The following is a 9,771-nucleotide window of genomic DNA, read 5'->3' on the forward strand; positions in this document are numbered from 1 at the left end:
CACGCTCCTGCCATCCTTCATGTGACCAGTGTCCTCTGACTGTCTATTATAGACATTAATAACCAACCTCTGAATGAGCCTTGCAGTTGGTGCCACATCTAATTATTATCAGAGATGAAGTCAGTCTGGGCCTCTGATTGCCTGGCTCCCACTCTGTATGCTCGGTTCAATGGGGGGACATCGATCCGGCTATATCCAGTCTTTTGAGTCGGCTCATATCTCATCAGCGCTATGATACCGCTAAATGCTCTCATGTGGGGCTGTGTCGGATAACAACGAGCTGCTGAACTGCGGAGGTGATGGGTTCATAACTTGGCCTATCAAACTCGGACGCACGCGTGGATGCTTTCGGCATTAACCACACGATTATGCAACTGTGATTCATTTCCTGTGGCATGCTGAAGCTTGTGCCAAAGGAAATCAAATAAAGCAAAAGAAGAGATGCCCCAGAAGCACACAAAAGGCCTTCTTTCTACCAGGTGACATGCTGGTCAATGTCTCTCCAAGCAATGAAGTCAAGATCTCTAGATTTGTGTCTTTACCACAATAGCGGTCGATACAGAGGTATAGACGAAAAGAGGCGTCGTAAACCTGACACTCCAACATAATATCCCAGTTGAAATATCACACTTCTCGCTCCCACTTTTCCCTCCGAACTGTGCAAGACCGCGCCTTAAAGTGTGTGCGTGTGGTCATCACTTCAGCAAGCATCGAACGTCTCTTTTAGCTCAGTGATTGATACCTCCCATTCAGCTATAGAAAAGCCCTCCTGGCGTCGCAGCCATTTAGCGGGCAGCCCTATGCGATATTGATCTGAAATAAGGGGAATTGAATAGCACTGCGGCTAATTACATAGTAATGAGGACAGGAGAGAAATAACCTCATTCATTGTTCTCGCACTGCGACCTTGATTGCAAGGAAAGGGAAGATTCGGGAGCCTGATAGAAACGCAAAAGATGCCCCCTTCAACAGATGGTACAAGCTTATAGTCTCATGCAATTAGACGGAGATTGCGGCGCACATCACCCTGATGGGCTATACGGAGGGCTATTTATGCCAGGGATATTGGCAGGTAGGCATTTTAGCAGCTATAGATACACATAAAAGGTTATCATGGATGGAGAAAAGGATTTGGCACAATGAGTAACCACATGCAATATTGATTTGCTCCAGCAGCACATCACTCTTAGATTTCCTCTTGTAAGACTAATGAACAGATTATTGATTTGATGTCCGCTCATCAAAAACTGGGACCTCCGCCAAGCTGTGATTTGACGCGTCTTTTTGAACCCGCCATGACACCTGCATCTGCAATGCCGTTCCCTCTTGCGGTGCACTGACTGCAAGCATCTGGAGCTGTTAACCTCTCACCAAAGTGCGGGGCTCATGTGCATAAAGTAACCACTTGGTGGCAATGTTGAGCTGCTCAACAGGAGGAGGGCTTTCTACCAGGAAAAGGTGGGAACACTGCCAGTGATATGGCAAAAAACACACAGAGCCTCTGTTTAGGGTTTATGGTGAATCACAATGCAGCTTCACAATGCAGATAACGGCGCTGCGTTTCTCTCCATGTTGCTTCCCATAAAAATCAAACCTATGCATATGCACAAGCCGGACACACACTGTAAATCAAATGAAATGTTGCTTCATGCTTGCTTTTCATAAGCTGACAGTTCCCTCGCATGCTCTCTTTCGCCCACACACGCAGGCAAACTGAGGAAAACCCTCCAATATCACTGCAGCTGCAACACTTTGCACGCAGATCCTCAGTCATGTTATGATTGTGTTTCGTCAGTTTTTGTGACACCTCAAATTGAAAGTCATTTTTAAAAACGAAACAAGGTTGAATGCAAGTAAGACGAGTCAAAATAGGCTCTAGCACTTAAACTCTGCTAAGTGACTGTATGTTATTTAGGAGGAGGTGGATTGCTTTCCTTTTTTCTCTTTTCTTTTTATTTTTTCTTTTTACTTTTTTACTTACTTTTTTGTTCTTTGCACTAAATTTTCACTTGTAACTTCTTCCAATGTTTTTGAAAGAAATCAAGCCAATTTGCTCAGGTTTCAAAGGGTTAAAAACCTCAGCTTTTCACTCTTATCGTGTATGCCAATTAGTTCATTTTTCATAAAATATTTTATGAGACGCATAGAATAAAGTGATTTTAATGAAATATCACTATTCTATGCTCAGATTTGCTCATGTTTTTTTTCCCCTGATGGAAGCATCCATAATGTGTCAATGTAAATGTAAACCTTTGAACCCTAAACAAATTGGTTTGCCTTCTTTTACAAAATATGGGGGAAAAAAAAAACAAGAAAGTTGCAAGAAATTGGTAGAGTTGGAAAAATATATATTTTTTAAAAAGCAAGGGGAAAATGTCCCAAAAAATAATATCTGTACTTAATAATAAGTAAAAAATAATAATTATAGTAATAATTTATCTAACAGAGGTACCTCCCCTCCCTGCTTAAAAAAATATTTGACAAGCCTCCCCATTTTTGCACACCCCCTCCCCTCTCATAAATGACAAATAGTCCATAATCTGTCTTTGTCCACATTCAAGAAGCAGCTCTGCAAACTCACAAAGTCAACTGCGTGCAACAGCTTTGGCCTTAATTGCATTAAGCTCATTGCTGGTGAAGCGCTCGGCACTGTAGGGGGGTTGCAATCCTCATTAGAGTCGAATCACTTATGATGAATATTGCTTTAAGAAAATGTAACTTATTCTAAAGAAACCCTGTGGGATATGGCCCGGACCCTTTAGCTCTACTGTGTAATGATAAAAAATTAAAGAAGCACTTCAATCGTCAGGTTTAATACTGCGCTTTCAATACTCTAAGGCTTTTTAATGACTTCCTGAATTAAAGAGACGAGGAGGCAACGCTATGTGTCATACTTCTCGAAATGTCTTGTAAAATCAGGCTCTGATGTCTTAAGAGGACAGAGACAACATGAGTAGAGGAGCCCATGCTGGGATTAGTGTAATTGATAAATATTACCTGCAAATATGGAGAGTGAGAAACCTCTTCTATCTCTAGTCTCCCGCTTGGAGAAGTCTCATTTAGCCATCAGTGATACCAAATCAAGTTACTGCGGCCTCGGGGATTGACACAAAATCAATGGCGGCGCATCTGCAGCGGGGACGGCTTGCATATTTAATATTCCTGAAGCTGCAGCCGGACAGGAGGGAGGGATCAAGCCGAGGAAAGAAGGGAGGAAAGTAAACCTCAGCAAGTGCATTTTGACTGAAGGACCCTCAGATTGTATCTTGTGACCCTCACATTTATCTTACAACCTGCACGGCCAGGTCGCACTGTTGTCAAGAGTTCCCCGAAAAAAAGAGACACAACAAGCATACCTCTGTGTTTGCTCAACAGTCACTTTGATTCTCATTCTCCAGGGTATTTGAAGATTTGAAACCAGGGCCTTGGTGCATATAACATTCCTTCTTTGAGGTAATCATAAAAGCGCAGGTATGAGAGGCTATAAAAGTACATAAATGACTGCAATACAGAGCTTTCTCTAAACGCAGGCCCTCATCGCTCTGAAAGGTGAGTTATATTTCATCGCTCAATGCATCAAATAGTCTGCTTTCAGTCCAAAGCACCTCCATAATCCTCTGATTTTAAGCCCTTTGTAGCTTTTATGTCCTTCATTTATTCATTGGTCTGTTTGATGTTGCCTACACGTGTAGTGGCGGTTACACTTTTGATTTATGATTGGAGAATCTAAGTTTTGTTTGCCATCTTTGGTACCTTTTATGTGCATGTCTGAATATACATTTTAATTTTAACTTTGAGATCTGAGAGAATCACTATCATGTCAGTTGATCCAATTGTGTTTTTATTTATGTTCACCATTGGACCCAAAATATACATTGCGAAATATATTAACATCCAGCCTCTTTGCTCAAATAAACCAAGCAATAGCCAAGGTCATATTTGTATAAGGTGCAGCATAGATCCCAAAGGAGAGCCAGATACAATAGCTGGCTCACCCACTGATCCCCTTTGGCAAACGTAACTGTAGGCCGACAATACTGTCTTAAAGAGGATGTGGAGCGCTAATTCTGTTAAGTTAGCATGAAGGTAGTAGTATCTTGTGAAACTAGACAACATAAGAAATACATTGGTACCAATGTTATTAGCACAGCCTGTTAGCAAGGGTGCTAAATAACGCTCCAAATTTAGGCAAAATTTTGGCAAGGTAACAACTGACATCATCATTTTCAAAGGGATCCCTTGATTTCTCATTTCAAGATATTGAAATAAAAATGGGTTCTGTCGATACCCATGAGTCTTCCCTAAACTTCAAAAGGCTTGTTCCCATTAAATGTTTTGTTCCTCACAGACAATATACTCCTTCAAATTAAAGATGTACATTTGTCTTTGTGAAAACAATGAATTGCCTCACACATGTGCATCAATATAAAACATATTAAAACATGGTTACTCAAAATGTTAAATGTACTGGTATTAATCTATATACATCAGTTAATTAGTAACATTAACTACAAAATAAGAAACCGGTGGCCCCTAACTGGCCACTATGAAAATTTTCCATGGGTGCTAATGACCATGTGGCCAAACCTCAAAAACTTGTGCAGGTGTCTTGGCAGAGCACCTTCAGCCAACAGACGATTCCACCGAGATGCAGGACTGAACACTGCAGAAAGACTTTCCTGCGTGCTGCCATCAGACTTTTTAATGCTCTAAAATAACCATATTTAACTACTACACTTTTGCACACTGAAATTTTATACACTATCTTGCTTGTGGATTAAGCCATCAAAACTGAAAAAGGTGGTCTTTTGGGTTTGGATAGCTTATGTAGGTATCCAGGTACCATGAACCAGAAAGACAGCAGTTTATGTCATCCTGGAACAACCTGAATATAGATAAAGTTTGCTGGGTGCCATGGAGACTGACTTTTTTTTTTTGGCAAACTATCACACAGCTCAGGAAGTGGAGGCAGGGCCTTGCCCAGGCTTCTTTTTAGCAGAAAGAATTGCTGATCTTGACTGGGATATACCCAAAGCGGAGGAGGGAACACTTTGAAAAAGTCCTAACCCGACTCACATCAATACTCTGTGGAGGAGTCAGAACTGGAGGTTTTGGTAGAAATCGCCCATCTCTCTGGCAGAGGTCAATGAGGTAGCTAAAAATCTCTGCAGAGGAAAGGGGACAGTGCTGGATGAGATGTGGACATTGCTAAGCTGTCCTGGTTTAAATGTCTTTTCTAAGTTGAGGGCTTGGACAGTGCCTGTAGGTTATGGTGTCAGAAAGAATGAGACTGTGAAATCAAGAGGTCAAAATGAGCTTCCTCCACAGGGTGTTTGGGCTCACCCTTAGGGATATCTGGAAGGAACTTGAAATTGAACTGCTGCAAGTTGGTTCAGCCAAATGATCTGCTGCCTCCTGAATGCCTTTTTGTGGAAGAATGGTCAGGTACGTCTAATTGGGAAGAGACCTGGGGCAGACTCAGAGCACACTGGGGGGGGATTACATTTCCTGTCTGGCTTGGGAACCCCTTGGGATCTCCCAGGAAGAGCTCAGGGATCTCTTGGCTACCTTACTAAAGCTGCTGTCACTGAGACCTGGACCCAAATAAACAAAAAATGGATGGATGTGTACTTGTCCCCTCCAGTTACAAGTAAATAATTGTCTTCTTCAATACCTCCTGTGCAAAAGTGGTTGCCAACTCTTTTGCTCTTCGGGTCCTATTTTTGTGCCTTTTTATTGTCCTTTTTTTGTCCTGGAGACAAGGCATCTCCATCCTTCTGAGGAAAACACATCTTTTCTGCCCAGAATAGCTGCTTTGTCCCTGCCTTTTCAGTTGCATAACCCACCTTGACGATGGGGACAGAATGGCAAAGCATTGGAACTAATATACCTATCATAATGCCTTAATTTCGAGGAGGGAGCTCTTTCTCCTTTTTTCCCCCTCTGATCGAATCAAGCTTGTGACATATAATCATAGATGTAAGTGACAAGTGAGGATTGGAAGAAGGAAAAAGAAGACAATGGAGGCAAGAGGGTATACCAGGACAGAGAATCGTCCTCAGGGCAATTATGCAAGGGTTACGAGGCTCTTGGAGCCCCAGCTAGGATGTTCATATTGTCATTGTGGTCTGGAGAGGATGCTGAGATTTTACAAGCTCATAAGAGAGAATGACTCGCCAAAACCTTTCAGGTTTTTATGAGATAATGCCTCAGAGGCATGTAAAACCTACCTTTATTAAAGACCACTTAAGCTGCCTTTATGATGCCTAACAGCACTTGCTGATGGTTATAGGCATAACCTTGCATCATGCTGGTTTATGAGGTTTATGGTTTATGGATACAGTGTGAGGAAGCTTGTGACTGGTCCTGCATGTAAGAGTGATGCTTTAAATGCAGACACTCATAGCTATCAGCTGCCTTTGGCTGACATGATGTTGGATCTGTTTTGTTACACCAGTCATTTCTATTCAGTGTCTGTTTGGGTTGGAGCGTATCCCAGCATGCAGCACCTGGCAAGGGTTACCAGTCTATCATAGGGCAAACATACAACATATACACCCATGATGAATTTGGTCTCTTAGGTGAGAGACCTGTTTGTTTAACCATAGCAACCACCTCCACGTGCGAATTATCACTTTGCATCACCACATAACGAGGAGCATGGACATTTAATACACTGATAACAGCATTCTCAACCTACTAGTTGGTATAGCAGCCCCCTATTGACCCCATATTTGAGGCTGATAACCACTAAAAACACCCATATATTTAAGTAAGAACTTTCAAACCTGGTGCATTCACGCATGCAGCTGTTTAGCATCTCCAAACCACCTGATTTAAATAGAATTCCAAAGCGTGAAAGGGTTTTCGACAGACAGTTAAACCAGACATAGAGAAGACCTCTTCCTTGGCCCTTCCTCTACAAATTCTTAACATGACTCCGAGGGACAGAAAGGGAGAGGATCACTCCATTCGCTTATTATGGTTACATAATCCCCCAGAGAGGTGCTGGCCTGTCCCAAGGCTCACTGGGGCTTTAAACTCAGACAAGGAATCCCTGACATGGGGAGGTGATTCCGCTCAGGGCCCCTGTCCTCCCAGGCATAAAAGCTGAATGTACAGTATTTGACTGTGCAGCCAGCCAAACCCACTGGCCTTGTGGCTGTCCAGGCCTCTTTCTCTCTCTCTCCCTCTTTCTCCTCCTCTCTCCATTTTTTCTTTTGCTTTCTACCCACTCTCATACCCTCAGTTTTAATTGCTTTGAAGCTGAGCGCTCACCTCAGGGAGCTCAACAGGATGTTTTACAGAGGTTTGGGGAGACTGACTATTAATAAATAATACCTCCCTATCCTCTTTCTTCACCTCAATCTCTACACTAAAGTAGAATGGTGAGAATGGCAGAGGGGTAACAACAGTGTTTTGTAACCTGCAATACCAAAAGGTTAGAGCGAGACTACTTAAACCAACAAAAACAGTGTTATTGGAATTACTTTTTTTTTTTTTTATAAAATAAAGAAAAAAATAAATTCCTCATTGTTTATCTGTTACCAGCTGCCACCTTTGTAGTCAATTCAGCAATATTGTGCACTAATTAAACCCAGCCTTATCAGGTGTAATATTTCAAAGGACTGTGCCCTGCGTAATGCATATCATAAAGACGAGTGTTGTTTTTTAACCTTGTGCTGCCAGTTAATAGATTCCACGCTGTAAGGGAGAAAGTTATAATAACATCAGCCTGACTAAACAGTCATCAAAACAATATGTCTAATTATCATTCCAAATGAAATTGGCGTCACCTCCTAAGAAAAAAAAAAAACACATCTCAGTACACCTTTTTATGCACTGCTTGCTTTGTTCTTACTTACTTACAGTGGATTTCTTACTATACAGAGCTTTGACTTTTTGCTTTGTTGTTATGCTGCGAGGCACGACTTTACACTCAGGTTTTATAAGTGTGTTATGTGTCTCTAAAGCTTTCATAGCTGTATTGACCTTATAACTGAGCTAAACGCTCAGGAAACAATGGCTCCCAAATGCCCTTGCTAAAAGCCTGCCCATCCGTACTTTCATTCACTTTCACACAGAGGAGAAGACTTTATCAGACTCTTAAAGGAAACACCCATCTTAAAATGGTATGTCATGTCTTTGCCTATTTGTTTTTTTACATGCCACTGGGAAAAGATAATTTGTTGTTCCCACTAGAAATAAGTGTCAATATATAGATACTGTTTGCAACAGTAGTTTGAGTTTAAAAGCGGGTCAACTTTTAATTGGAAACAGGAAAAATAATCTCCCAATATTGGCAGTTTCACACTATGCCAAAAGTTTATTAAGAACTCAACAACAAAATGTATGAATATTATTGATTTGTGACAAGATAATTGCAGTATGGAAGCAGCAGATATGTTTATTTGTACAGAGTGTAACCTCAATTATGGTGACTGAATGGGTAAACGCCTTGCAAATAGACACAACACAAGCAAACAAACATCTTCATCAACTTGAAGACTTTTTGACGACACATTTGAAGCATCTAGAAAATATTCACCAACACCAGCAAAAAATCAAATAAATGGAACGCAAAGTAAACTCTTTCTAGGATACACTAAAAAGTGATGCATGCTGCTGTGTTGGTGCTCAAAAATCCCCTGAAATGCGAGTGCCAAATTTTATTTTAGCTTATTTTAACTATGCATGATTCAGAGTGTATGAGTAGTTTTTACACGGCTCTCAATATGACGGTAATGGAGCTGGTGGCTAGCAGCTAACGATGCGTTCTTATATGAGGTAGTACTGCATGGTATGCAAAAAAAATGATATTGCAATTATTTTTGACAAATACTGCGATATGCGTTGTGATTTAAGTGGTAATATTTGCATTCCATTTTCATTTGAAAACATAAAAAATAATCACATAATAATGTTCCCTGATCTTTGGAATATGATTTTTAGGCTTTGGCATCTCTGTGGTGCCACAATGCTATATTTATAATGCCATATTGTGACACATTTGACCTTTGTCAAAAAATTGCAGCTTGTGTAATTTGGATATTGCACTTGCACATATTGTCATTTCGATAATATTCTGATTAATTGTGCAGCCTTAATTTGAGGCATGTTGAGGGAAAGTAAGAGCACCAAATAAATTATAACTCTTAAACTCAACAAAATAACTGCTGTGAATCTCCCAAACTGTCAATACCAGGGGATATTTTTACATTTCCGGCTAGAGACTTACTCTAACTATGTGCCCTTTATACTCTGTGTCGGTATATGGGATTAGCTTCTTTAATGAAGACTTATCTTTACCTCCGGAGCCCACCTTGAATGTACAGACCGGTTCCCCCTGCTCCAGTTCCACTCCCCAGGCTGTGTGACTAATTAGATGCTGCAATGCATCATGATGGAAGGAGGAGATATTGAAGTTTAAAAAGGAAGAGGGCCAGTGAGATTGATCTGGTCCTAAATGATAGAGGAATTGATCACGCCTGCATGTGGCGGAGAGAGAGGAGCGATAGCATTCCCTAATGAGGAAGAATAGCCATTAGTGACAGAGTTAACAGATATGCGGGCAATCTCTCACGCTGATTAAAAAGGCTTATGAGCGCTGTGACGCGTTTGTCCTCCACATTCGGCGGGAGCGAGGGCGTATAGGGAGGGATGGAGGGGTTGCTGATGAAGCCAGCGGTCAGCTCCAGATTCTGATTTCGCAACCTCAACCTGTGGGATTTTACATGCACACACAGGAAAATATAAGCTTGGGATGGGAGT

Source organism: Plectropomus leopardus, chromosome 23 (assembly GCF_008729295.1).
Source record: "Plectropomus leopardus isolate mb chromosome 23, YSFRI_Pleo_2.0, whole genome shotgun sequence".
Taxonomy (NCBI): domain Eukaryota; kingdom Metazoa; phylum Chordata; class Actinopteri; order Perciformes; family Serranidae; genus Plectropomus; species Plectropomus leopardus.